We start from the raw sequence: 12735 nt of genomic DNA, 5'->3' as shown, positions 1-12735 counted from the left end.
AGCAATCATATTTGTAAGGTTTCCCTGATTCATCTTCCCCAACAGCTGCCATAACAAACAGGGTGTCATAACAACCATAACAAACAGGGTGTCCTAACTACCATAACTAACTACTTGTCCTAACTACTGTAACAAAAAGCTGTTTCATGTCCTCTGCTGCTCCCTCAGTGTCTTTGCTGCAGCGATCAGAGCGCTCAGGCTGGAGAGAGGCTCGGCTGATGATAAAAATGGGTGCTGCCCAAAGGATCAAAAAGAAAGAAATGAACCGTTACTTTCCAAAGTCATGCTCCTCACAGGCTCTGTTGCCACAGGACAAAGGGGAATGGATTTTAACTGAAGGGAGGGAAGCAGGCTCAGATTAGATCAGAGGAAGAATTTTTTCACCAGGAGAGTGGGGAAACACTGACAGAAGGTGCCCAGAGATGTGGGAGGTGCCTCCTCCCTGGAAACATCCAAGTTCAGGTCAGGCAGGGCTCTGAGCCACCTGATGTGCTTGAAGATGTCTGTGCCCATTGAGGGCAGCAGGCCCAGATGACCTGGAAAGGACCCTGCCAACCCAAGCCAGGCCAGGCTTCTGCTCGCTTTGCGTGTGAAAAGCAGCGAGACCGGAGATGATGGGAGAGGGCCCCACAAGAAAAGCCCTCCCTGGCTCTGCCGTTTCCCCTGCAGCCGCCGGGCACTGACCTGCAGCAGCTCCTGGGCAGACCAGCGCCGCTCCTCGTCCAGCTCCAGGCTGCACTCGAGGAAGTCCCGCAGCAGAGCCGACAGGCGCCGGGGCTCCTGCAGCCGCGGGGTCCCGTTCTGCCGGATCAGAGCGCGAGCCTGCAGGAAAGGCAAACACAGCGCTCCGCCAGCTCCCTTCACACCCACAGCTGCTCACATCCACCCCGGCTTCTCAGCCCCGGCTCCAGGGACACTTTCCTCCCTGCCACAGATGCTGCTCCCCAGCTCATTTTTCTAGGCCAACCAAAAATCCCAAACCCTGGTGCGGCCACAGCCATTGCAGCATCCAAATGATCTTGCCTTGAGAGCCAATCTCATTGCCTGACTTTGTTAGGAGGAACCTCCATCAGAAATAGCACATTTTGCTTCTCCAAATCCAGACACCAGCTTTACAGGCCATTTTCAAGAGTCACTGTGGTCTGACTGTGTCATTTCAAAGGGTTCTCACATCAAATGCATCTCTGCAGGGCCACTGACACTCAAGTAAATTCATTCCTGATGCCCCACCCCAGAAACTGCCCGACAAGAAACAGGTTTGTGTTGCTGAAAGCTCAGGCTTGGTGACATGGAGAAAGGAGCTTGGGATAGGAAAACAACATGTTAGACTATGAGGATGTTAAAGAATCATCTTCATGTGTTAGACAACTTTCCCAGTGAGAAGAGCCAGGAAGGACTTCCTCTCACAAAACCTGTTTTAGGAAATCCTTTGTATATTTCTTGGGTTTGGGTTTTGGGGCGCATTTGGGGTATTTTTGCAAGATAACATTAGAGCTGATCCACTGTCTTCACGTTTTCAGGTCATCCTCAGAGACAGAAGAGCTGCAACAACTTAAAGCCCAAAGCAAATTGTTGCTGGAGGCTGCAGAATATTTGTCTGTGTTCAGGTTTGAGTCCTCTGGGAATTCCCCTCCCGATGTGCAGAAACCTCCAGCTGCTCCTCCCAGGGCAGGGTCACGCTGTGCTCACAGGGCTCTGCAAACACTGGAGAATTTGCCTCTTACCATGGCCCCCGTCTCCTTAAAGTAAGGAGGTTCTCCTTCCACCATCTCGATGGTCACAATGCCAAATGACCAGACGTCCACCTTGGGGCCGTAAGGAGAACTGGTCACAACTTCTGGGGCCATCCAGTGAGCAGTGCCCACCATGGAGCTGGGCTGGTCCTGCTCAGGGCTGAGCTGAGCGCAGAGGCCAAAATCAGCTGAGGACAGAAACAAACCCTGTCAAAGGCAGCTGGAATGAGGAAACCACTCACAAACATTCCCCACTCTCTGTCTGAATCCAGTACTGAATCCAGCTGGAAAAGCCCTCAGGGCTGTAGCCAAGGAAAGATGGAACTGGACCCTTAAAGAAACCCTCAGCTTTCATGCAGTGGCTTTTACTGATTCCCTTGAAGCTTGAGATTCCAACTCCCGCCCCTCTGGAAGGGCCAGAGCCAGAGCAAAGGCACTCCTGACACTGCTGCTCCTCTCCTGAGCTCTCTGCAGGGGCAGCAGGGGCCGGGCAGGGCCACCAGCAGCACCTGTGGGGCTCTGGCCGTCCCTGGGAAGCCCCACACCCGCACCCCGGGAGCGCCGTGCCTGGCCAGGAACACCCACCCAGCTTGACAGAGCCGTCCATTCCCAGCAGGATGTTGAAGCTCTTCAGATCTCTGTGGATCACCTGGTGTGAATGGAGGAAATCCAGGCCCTGCAGACACTGAGAGGGAACACAAAACACCAGGGTAAAAATCAAGGGCTGGAATATAGCACACAAGAAAGGAGAGTTTAGAATTCTGCCAGCAGAAACTTTGCTGGGACAGGCCAGGAGTGCAGTGCAGACCAGCTCCAGGCAAATGGTTCAAGGCAAAGCTGAGAACAGCAAATCCAATCCAAACAAGACAGAGTACCCCCACAGCAGGAAAGAGGACAAGAACAGAAGTGCAGTGATGCTAGCAGGCCATTCTTTTCAGTGGCTCTTTCTTCTCCAGCTCATAAAAACACCACAGAAACAAAGCCCTGAGCTCACGTGGAGCCACCCCTGTTCCCCTGCCCTGTTTGGAAGGACCATCGTGTCCAAGCCATGGGAGGCACAGGCAGGATCCCTCACCTCCTGACTGACAGCTGCCATCTCTCCTTCAGCCATGCGTGTGTGTCTGACAACGTCCTGCAAAGTTCCTCCATCCATGTATTCCATCACCAGCCAGAGATCTCCATCAACAAGGAAGCTGGAAGAGGAACACAATGGCCCGGAGATGAATGTGCAGTGCTCAATTCCCCCATGGAAAAGCCTCGAGTGGGGTTTTGTTTCCAGGGCACTTGTCAATGAGGACAGAATCAGATGGAGAGACATTCCTGCCAGGGTGCACAGGCCTTGGAATCTGCACAGTCTAAAGGAGAAGGAGACACCTGTGCAAAAGGAGAGGCCTTAGATGGCAAGCAGGGGAAAAATGCAGTTTAGCAACAGCCCAGATCCATGTGAAACCACAACACTTGTCCCCAGCTGGTTCAGCATCTGAACTCATCAGTTCCACCATTCACTCCAGAGCAAGGCCACACAACTTCCAGAGTTATCCAGGGAGGGAGGCCCTGCAGCACTTGGGATAAAAGTGGTCAACTGTTTGGAAAACCTTGCAGAAAGTCTCTTCAGAAACAGGCAGGGCCATTGAAAAATGGGCAAATGAGGCATTTCTGGAAACAAGAACCTGGTCTTCCTGGCATCTGCAGGAATGGAAAAGATTTGGGAAGAAGAAGCCAAGGGAAATAATTTCTGCCATGGATTGTCAGCACTTGTTGTAAGACACAGAAAACAGGGTCAACTTGAAGGAAACACCAAAGCAATAAAAGCACATGGAGGGAGTGAACTGCCAGGCTGTTGTTTTGGGAAGATATGGCCGGGTCAGGCTTTTTCAAAACAGGCTTCAGACTAGGGATGCCAGGAAAGATCAACGCAGGGCCCGTGCACGGGATGAGACCTGAACACTCACCTGTCCAAAGAGCTGACAATGTTGGGGTTCTTCTTGTCCCTCAGGACCAGGGTCTCATTCAGAGCTCGTTCCCAGTTCTGCCCTCTGAGACTCATTTTCTTTATGGCCACCTGAAGGGACATTGCAGACCTTTAACTGGAGGAGTCTGTGGCAGGAGGCCACAGCAAACATGGGGCGAGTCTTTTTGGAGCGACGGAGCCGGGCTGTGCCAAACTGCCCTGGGATGGGACACCAGAGCTCAGCAAGTGCCATTCCCACAGCCCATGGCTCTGCTCGCTGGGGGCTGTTGACAGGACACATGGCCAGAGACATTTGGCCTTGGGAGCTCTGCAGAAATGGTCCCTCAGCCTCAAAGCTCTAACAACATTCTCTGCACCTACACTCTTCTCAAATGGCCCTAGTTTACCACCACTCTTATAATGATGGTGATGCTCATTATTATTCAAACACATTTTGCAAGCAGGAGGTAATTCTGGTTCTGTGAAAATTGAGCAAAATAGCTGGGAACCCTTTAGCAATTCTATGGGGTTTGGTCATGATTTCAAATGCAGCTGCTCTGTTTGGGATTGCACGACAAAGCAAACACACACATCCATTGCTCAGATGATCCTTGTCACAGGCTGTCACTGACCCCAGCCCCAAACACAACTGCAGTGTTTAGGAGAGAGCTTTGCTCTGGACATCCATCTTCTCATTGCTCTCCCTCTCTCTCTGTGAACAGCTGCAGTAGGACTAAAACCCCAAACTAAGATCCCAAGCAGGATCTCTCCTTAATTAGGACTTGAGGTACCCTTTGAAGATAAAACTCAGCATAGAAAAACTGCTAAACAGTGTCCCTGTCCAAGGCTGGGATGGAGATAAATTGGGCCTCAGTCTCCACTGTGGAGAGGATAGCTGAGAAACGGGAAGAGGATAAGGGACACAATAGCTCTCAGACTAATATTGAACTAGAAGCTAGGACAAGGCCAGCATGAGGATGAGGGAGAGAAACTGAGATCATGAGAAAAGAGGAACTAAATGCTACAAGGCGATACAACTGTTACAATATGCTAATATAACATGAAGTAAAGTATTGTGTAGTCACTACCAATCAGGAGCTTGGCTTTTGCAATATGTATAAACTAATTAAGCAAAGTATATAACTTGAGGCTGTGCTTGAATAAAATGAGTTCTGCTGATGACCTAATGGTGTCTGCGTCTCCCTTCTCCAACACTCCACCAGCTGATGCGTTCACGGTTTTAGATGTGCAGACCAAGGCAGCGTGTCCTGCTCTGACAGACACCGCTGCCCTCCTTGCATTCCTTTGGGCACTCCAGAAGCTCCAAGTCTGTCCCAGCTATGCTCTGCAGGCTGACCCTGCTCTGCCTTCAGAGGAGCAGCCTGTGCAGGAAAGCTCTGCTGGGCCCCCAAAGCTCCAGCCACAGCTCCCAGCAGAGGGGAAAGCCCTCGAGAGCTGCTGGACGTGCCGGGCGTGTTGACACTGACCTCTCCTGCAGTGGCCCTGTCGAGTCCTTTGTAAACGGCCCCGAAAGCCCTGGAGACAAAAGAGCAGAGAAGAAAGAAGCAGTGCTTTAGCCCTGGGAGTGAAAGTCAGCCCAGACAGGAGATCTCTTCTGCCTGTAGCATTCAGAAAACACCTGGGTGCGTCAGCCCTTCAAACAACGGCGCAGCAGCCACCAGTCCTCTGCCATGCAAGGTGTGCAAGGGAAGGCTGAGGCCAAACATGAAGGAAAAGTGCTGGAGCAAATCCCAAATGTCCACAATGAATTCCTTTAGTTGAAACCCTAGGGTGGGGTGCTGGGTGTCTAAAGAACTAGAAAAGAATGTATTTCATCCTTTTGCATTTCCTGCCTAAGACCTGCAGGATCCACAAGAGCCCTGCCATCAGGGCATCATGCATTTTCCCCTCAAGGGCAGCAGCTCTGTGTCTGTTACTGAATGTATGGGCTCTGCTACTTTTGCTGAAAAGAGCCCTTCTTAGTTCATCTCTGGTTTCTGTTTGTAAACCATTATACTGATAATCCTGACCGGTGGATATTTTTGGAAGTAAAATATTGGAAAGAAATCTTCTTGAGAACTGTTTTCTGACAGTCACCAGATGGTGAGTTGCTCTCTTAGGCAATCCCAGTCCAGGGACAGAAGATCTTCCAGGTGCTGCTCCTTGCTGCAGGCAGGACACTGCCAGCCTCAGGGGCCTTTGGCGGTGCCATCTGACCACAGTTATCAATTCTGGTCAGGACTGAGAGACAGCAGGATCATACCCCAGTGTCTGAAGGCGTTTGGAGCTCTCCTGACTCCTCACTTGATCCTGCACCAGCAGAATACCTGGGCCTTGCTGGTGTAGAAGTAACTGCCTTGCACTTACCCTTGGCCAATCTGCTCCAGTTCCAGGTATTTCTCCACAGGCTCCCCCACGCTCACGGTGTTCCCTGAAAGAAACCACATGGAAGACGCTCCCTCCCAGATGGAGACCCCGCCTTGCAGCAGAGCCAGAATGGGGCCCCACTCCCTGGGGCCCTTGTTCTCAGCCGGGGAAGGACAATCAATGACTCTGTGACATTCAGCTGCAGAGCAACACTGGGTGCAGCTGATGCTGAGACACACACACAGCACCTGCTCGGGCACACAGGAACAGAGCAGACGTACTCAGCTGCCTCAGGCACCACTCCCCTCTCTCCTCTGCCTGCAGGGCTGTGCTGCTGTCAGAACGTTCAGCCAAGGATCCCTCAGCAGAGGGAGGTTCAGTGTCCTCTTCCCACGCAGAGGGAGGTTCTCCGTCCTCTTCCCAAAACGCTGCAGGTTCTCCATCCTTTTCCCAAAACGCTGCAGGTTCACCGTCATCTTTCCAACTCACGGGATGTTCGCCGTCCTCTTCCCATGCTGGGAGATGTTCAGCCTCCTCTTCCCAAGCCACAGGATGTTCTCTGTCCTCATCCCACACTGGGAGATGTCCATCATCCTCGTCCCACGCTGGGAGATGTTCACCTTCCTCATCCCACACTGGGAGATGTCCACTGTCCCTGTCCCACACTGCAGGAGCCTCGATGTTGTATTCCCAATCCATGGGATGTTCGCCTTCATCTCCCAGAACAGTGGGGAGTTCATGGTCGTCTCCCGGCACAGAGGGAAGTTCACCACCATCCCCCAGAACAGTGGGAAGCTCACTGCTCTCTTCCTCCTCTTTGGCCTCCTCTTTGGAAGCAGAGGGAGCCAGAGGAGGTGCTGATGCTGCTTTTGTGCCCTGTGGACAGAGGGTAGCGTGAGGGATGGGAAGTTCTGTCTCAGTTATCACCTTATTTATCCTCAGCTGCACATCCAGCTGCACTAAGCAGAAACGGTTCCGAGCTGTTCAAACTAACAATGGGCTAAAATCGACATTGCCACTTATTGTTGGGAATTTGATATTCCACCATGGCTAAAGCCAGCAAGCATCTTCTGCCTGCAAAACCAGACCTGCAGCTCTTCAAAAGCTCTTCAACAGAAAAGGAGAAACTGCCGGGGATCCCTTTGCTGCTGCTGCTGCTGCAAAGACACCGACAGGAACTTTCCTTCAGCCCCCCAGGCTTGCACTCGGCTGCCACACGCTGAGCTCACACCTTGCTGCACAATTCCAAACACCAAAGGTTCCTTTCAAACTCACCAAAGGAGGAGCTGCTCGAGATCCTCGTGTGAGGTGCCCTGCAATGGGAGAGGGAACATGAACCAGATGCTGTTAGGAAAAAAAAGTGCCTGTGGTGGGAAATGCCACAGAGCAAGGCAACCCCAAGAGAGCCTTTTGCTTTCACAGCATCCCTCCAGGAGCCACAGTCCCTTCACACAGCAAGCAAGAGAACAGCACAAAATACTGGGCTGTGTCAGTTCTTGGCTGGACCAGCAAACGGAGGGAGTTCCAGGCTCCACTGCCACAGACTCTCCCCTTGAGAGCACAGAGCTCCCCCGGGCCTCACTGCAAATGCTGTGCACACCCCACTGCCCACAGACATCCCCTTTCCCCCCTGCAGCTATTGACAGGAGCTCTCCCAAACCAATGGTGTCTTTGGGGCAATTTGGTTACAAAGTCAACTCAGTTCCAGAGGAAGAACAGAAAGCACACAGCAAACCCAAGGCACAGATGCTGCACCAAGGGAAAGCCTCGACTTACGTGCCAAGTGGGTTAAGAAATACCCCGAATAAGCCACAGAGTACAGAGTGCAAACTGCAGCAGCCACAGTCTGGATCATTTTGGCTGCGCTGCACACGTCTGCAGACTGTACCCCTGCAAGCACAGAAGGACACCCGTCAGGGGCTGGGCTGGCTGCTGAGAATGCCTCGGGCAGGAGGATCCTCCAGCAACGAGCAGGCGCCCAGAGCTGCTCTGGACACTGCGGCCTCTGTGTCCCACAGCAACAGGAACACCACGGGGACGTGCTCCTGTGACATCACAGCAGCGGGTCACGCAAACACCGCCTGGAAGGTTCTGCTGTGTCACAAAGGAGCACAAAGAATCCTCCCAGGGCACAGCCTATTGCCCCAAGGATCCAAGAGGAGCTGTGAAAATGCAGCAAACAGGGACACCCCACAGCCCAGCCTGAACACTGAGGACGAGCAAGGACGGGACCAAGCCAAAGGAAACTTGACCTTTAGTCACTGATGCTTCTGACTAAAACCAGCAAGACTCCCTCCATCTGGGATCTTTGTTCTAGTTCTGAAAACAAACAAGGTTCTCCACTCTAAATATGGAAGGCAGGAACTGGGGAGGAGGTGGAATTAGGAAGCAGGAGGAGCAGGAGGAGCAGGAGGGAGAGAGGAAAAGGAGGAGCAGGGGCAGGAACAGGAGGAGGAGCAGGAGGTTCCAGTGCCCCTGTGTCCGCAGCACCCCCGGCCAGGGGACAATGGCCCCCACAGCATCCCGTGATGACGTGAGCAGGGAGGGGAACTTGGTCCCAAATCTACCGAGGGTTCCCTGAGAGAGTCTTTTTATTGGGGTGTGTTTGGAGCTGGCATATTGTGGAATTGAACCCCAAATATCATCTGGCGTCCCTGAGAGGTGCCCCAGGGAGGTCCCCATGGGTGTGTGTAGGTGCCCCTTGGGGGGATCTTTGGGGGTCCACGTGGCCATCGCTTGGGATCTGCAGAGGGAGGACATTGGCCCTGGGGACCCCTGGGAGAGCAGAGGAGGGAAAACCCTTGGACCCTCAGGGTGGGGAGAGCAGAGAGGGGTGATCCCAGAGCTGGGGACCCCTGGCAGGGGGAAAGGGATGAGCCTGTAGAGGAGGGAGCCCTGGGATCTCTGGGATCTCAAAGTGGAGCATCAGGGGAGAAGGGACCCCATGGGCCCCCACAGGCCCCCAGCAAAAGCCCCTGGATCATCCCTAAGCAGGACCTCAGAGAGAGGGGAATGCCTGGAGCCATGGGACCCCCATCATCCCAGGGAAGGGAAACCTCTGGAACCCCAAAGTGTAGAGATCAGAGATCTCGGCGAACACCGGGGAGGGTTTTTTGGGCTGAATCTTGATAATTTGGAGACTTTCATGGATGCAAAACACCTGCTGTGTTCTAGAGATGGATTTGGGTAGAAGGACCCCCCCAGCCCAAGGAAGTCTCCCACTGTTTATTCCCCCAAAAAGGATTTGTCATTGCCAATCCACGGCTGGATGGAGGAGGAAGAAAAGCCCCACAAATGCTTGGAAGAGCTTCATCTACAGCTCCCACCTGGGGCAACACCAGAACAACCACACTTGGGGATGGCCCTGTGAGTGTGGGGAATGTGGAGAGAGCTTCAGGTGGAATTCTAAGTTTGTCACCCATCAGCACATCCACACTGTTGAGAGGTCCTGCGAATTCCTGAGTGTGGGAAGAGCTTCACCCAGACCTCTCACTTGACCCAACACCAACAGAGGCGCCATAAGGGAAGCCCCGCGAGTGCCCCGAGTGCAGGAAGAGCTTCGTGCGCTGCTCCAGCTCCATCCCCCATGGGAGGATCGGCGTTGGATGGTCCCCAGTGACCCCGTGGGGCAGAGCCCTGGTGATCCCTGTTCTGGGTGATCCCCACTGAGTGGAGGGAAGCTGTTGGAGAGATTTCTTTCCCCTGTCTCTTTCCTGCTCTGAGTTGGTTGGTAATAAATTCCCTACCTGTGGCCAGGCTGGGTCTGTTTTGCCCATGCTGGTGCTAAGGCCAAGATCACTCCTGCTTATTTTTTAACCTGCTGAGCCTTTCCTTGTATTTCCTCTCCCTGTGCAGTTCCAGAGGGCAGGGACAGAGCAGTTTTGGTGGCTCCTGGCATCCAGGCCAGGCCAGCCCAGCCCCAGGGTTCTGAGAGGCTTGTGGAGGTCCCCTGTTTGTGGGACATCCCCACTTGAGGAGGGTGTCCCCCCTTGCTGCAGCCCCAGCCCTCAGGCAGTGCTCAGCCAAGCAGAGAACCCCCTCAGCCTGGGCCTATTTTTTGGGCACACCTGAGCCCCTGGACATCTCCATCCGCATTTTGGGGTGCACCTGAGCTCCTGGAGATCTGGGATCCCGTTTTTTGGGATGTATTAGGTTTGCACACAGCATTGTTCTGGTAGCGGGGAAGGTTCTGAGAGAAGCTGCTGGAAGCGTCCTCCGTGTCTGGCACAGCCAGTTCATGGTGGCTCTGAAGACGGAGGTGCCGCATGCAGAGATCCTTGGGGACGCAGAGATCCACCCACAGCCCCTGGAGCAGCCCCCGCAGGGGCAGGGGGATGGCTGGGAGGGCTTTGCTGGCTCCTGGGGAGGCTGAGAAGGGATTGGGATTCAGCCCATCCCTGGGGGGCTCAGAGGGAGTTTCCCCACACAGCATCCAGTGCTGTGGTGGCTGTGGGTCAAGGGGGGTGGGAAAGGGGGATCTGGGTTCTGTGGTGAGGAGGACCAGGAGGAAGAGGAGGGAGAGAGGACAAGGAGAGGGAAAAGGAGGAGCAGGAACAGGAGCAGCAGAAAGAAGAGGAGCAGCAGTAGAACCAGGTGGTTCCCCCACCCTCCTGCTGAGTCCACAGCTCCCCTGGCCTCGGCAGGTGAACGGGGAGGGGAAGCTCACCCCACATCTCTCAGGGGGTGTCCAGGAGGGCCTTTAGTGACAGGTGGGATGTTTGGATCTCACAGGGCCCGAAAGGTGAGCCACAAGTGTCCCTTGGGGGAATCGTGGAGGATCCACGTGGTGATTGCCCAGTACTGGAGGGCACAGGGGGGTGACATCGGTTTTGGGGCTCACGGGGAGTGGGGACAGCAGCATAGGGCCATCCCAAGCTGGGGTTCCTCGGCAGCCTGGTGGGGTGGGGGAGGATAGAGATGAGCAGGGTCTGGGCCCACCCAACAGTGAACAGGGCAGTGACTTCTCCAGCTGGACCAACTAACCCAAGGTGCTCACCCCTTGCTTTTCCCCCAGCCAGGATTTGTCAATCTCAGACTTTGTCTAGATGCAGGCGGAGGAGGCTGCGAGGAAAAGGAAGATGCCCTGGGATACTGAGGCAGGTGTGGAGGAAGTCACTGCCCCTTTCCCCCTCTCCCCTGCTCCATCTCCCAGCCCAGCATCGCCCCCGGCTGCAGGACCACCCCACTGCCGAGGCCGTCCTGCCAGGGATAGGTTGGGGGGATCTCCTCCCCCTTCCCTCTGGCACAGAGGCAAATCCCATCCTCTCCTTGTCCATCTTCATTCCTCTTGTCATTTTGTACTGCTTCCCTCTTCATTCCTTCCTCTCCTTGTCTTTCCTAACTCCAGGCCCTGAGCTGCAGACAGAGACCAGGGAGAACAAATCCCTGCCACAGAACCTTGTGGAAGGGACTGTTTTGAGCAGTTCCATGGCACAGGAATCCAACGGGGAGGAAAAGCCCAAGAGCCCCCACACGAGGAGGGGCTGCAAACCCAACCCAAGGAGCAGTGAGGAGGAAAGATCCCCACCCCTCCTGTGCTGGGTAGGTGGCTGGAGATACAGCCACATCTTGGAGCTGGTGGAGAAGGCTCAGGCCAGTGAGAAGCCTCACAGAATGTGGGAAGGGCTTCAGGTGGAATTTCAAGCTGAGGAAATATCAGAACATCCACACTGGGGATTGGCCCTGTGAGTGTGGGGAATTGTCACTGTCTGCAGTTTCCCCAGCGATCTTCGAGGTGCTGTGACACTGTTTGGGTAGCGAGGTCCTTAAAAGGATGTCCTGGCCTGCCCAGTGCACAGGCAACCCTCAGGGTGCTGGTGCTTTGCAGCTCTTTTCTGCTTGCTGCCTCAGCAGTGATGTGGCAGAACCACGCTGAGCGACACGGGAAATAATGAGAGCGGGAACTGCCGCCTTGTCCTCCAGGTCTTCCTTTCTTGGGCTGGAACCAGCAACAAAATGGCAGCTCTGTCTGAGGGGAGCGGGTTTATATAGGGCAGGAAGGGGCGGGGTTTGCAGCTTAGACCAATAGGGTACAGAGCTGGGGAAAGGGCCAATCAGGGAGAGGATCAAGGACTAACCAATCATTGAAGAGAACTATAAGCCAAAAACATATTCAATAGGAAGGCTGGAATTAGCATTTTACAGAATGAACCCATAAGAACATTATTCTCGGGGCAGAACACAAAAGTTAGATTGCAGTTTGGATGCTGACATCCCTCCAGGGGAGGGTGAGCTTATCTGTAGGTGGCTTAGGGACTGCCACAACTCCCCATTCTTTTTTTATTAAGAATGCTTTAAAACCCACTTTTTTCAAGCTTCTTAAAACACATGAAAACATCAATAAGACAACCATAATAACCACAAAAATCCACACGATATGGTTCAACACAGAGGCAGCCTACCCTTTAAGTCGCAGATGTCCAGGTAGGTTTTCAAACCACTCTGGATCTTTATCTGTCTTTAGGTCCCTCACTTCTTCCTTCAGCAGCTGAATGCTTTGAGAGATGGATTCGCTATGAGAACAGTACAGGCTCCAAAGTCCTGACAGCCACGTCCATGGACTAACAGCAAAGTCTGTAGCTGCTCTGTTCTGGAGAGTTGCGTGTCTGGTGGTCACTTCATCCCTGAGAAGGCCGCTGAGTGCTTTAAATGTCCTGTGGCATGCTTACTGAGCCAACACCCCAA

General features: G+C 53.7%; 1 long non-coding RNA gene across 1 annotated transcript; it reads right to left on the bottom strand.

The window, feature by feature from the left end:
- Positions 1-2816: 2816 nt before the first annotated feature.
- LOC310923579 lies at positions 2817-5223 on the bottom strand. The gene is made up of 3 exons (XR_014592633.1): positions 5172-5223; positions 3686-3795; positions 2817-2926 (listed from the first exon to the last, which is right to left on the bottom strand). It is a non-coding gene; the product is annotated as an uncharacterized lncRNA (long non-coding RNA).
- Between the last annotated feature and the right edge of the window lie 7512 nt (positions 5224-12735).

Source organism: Zosterops lateralis (assembly GCF_965231275.1).
Source record: "Zosterops lateralis genome assembly, contig: HAP1_HAP1_SCAFFOLD_113, whole genome shotgun sequence".
NCBI lineage: Eukaryota > Metazoa > Chordata > Aves > Passeriformes > Zosteropidae > Zosterops > Zosterops lateralis.
This window is presented reverse-complemented; position numbering and strand designations above follow the sequence as displayed.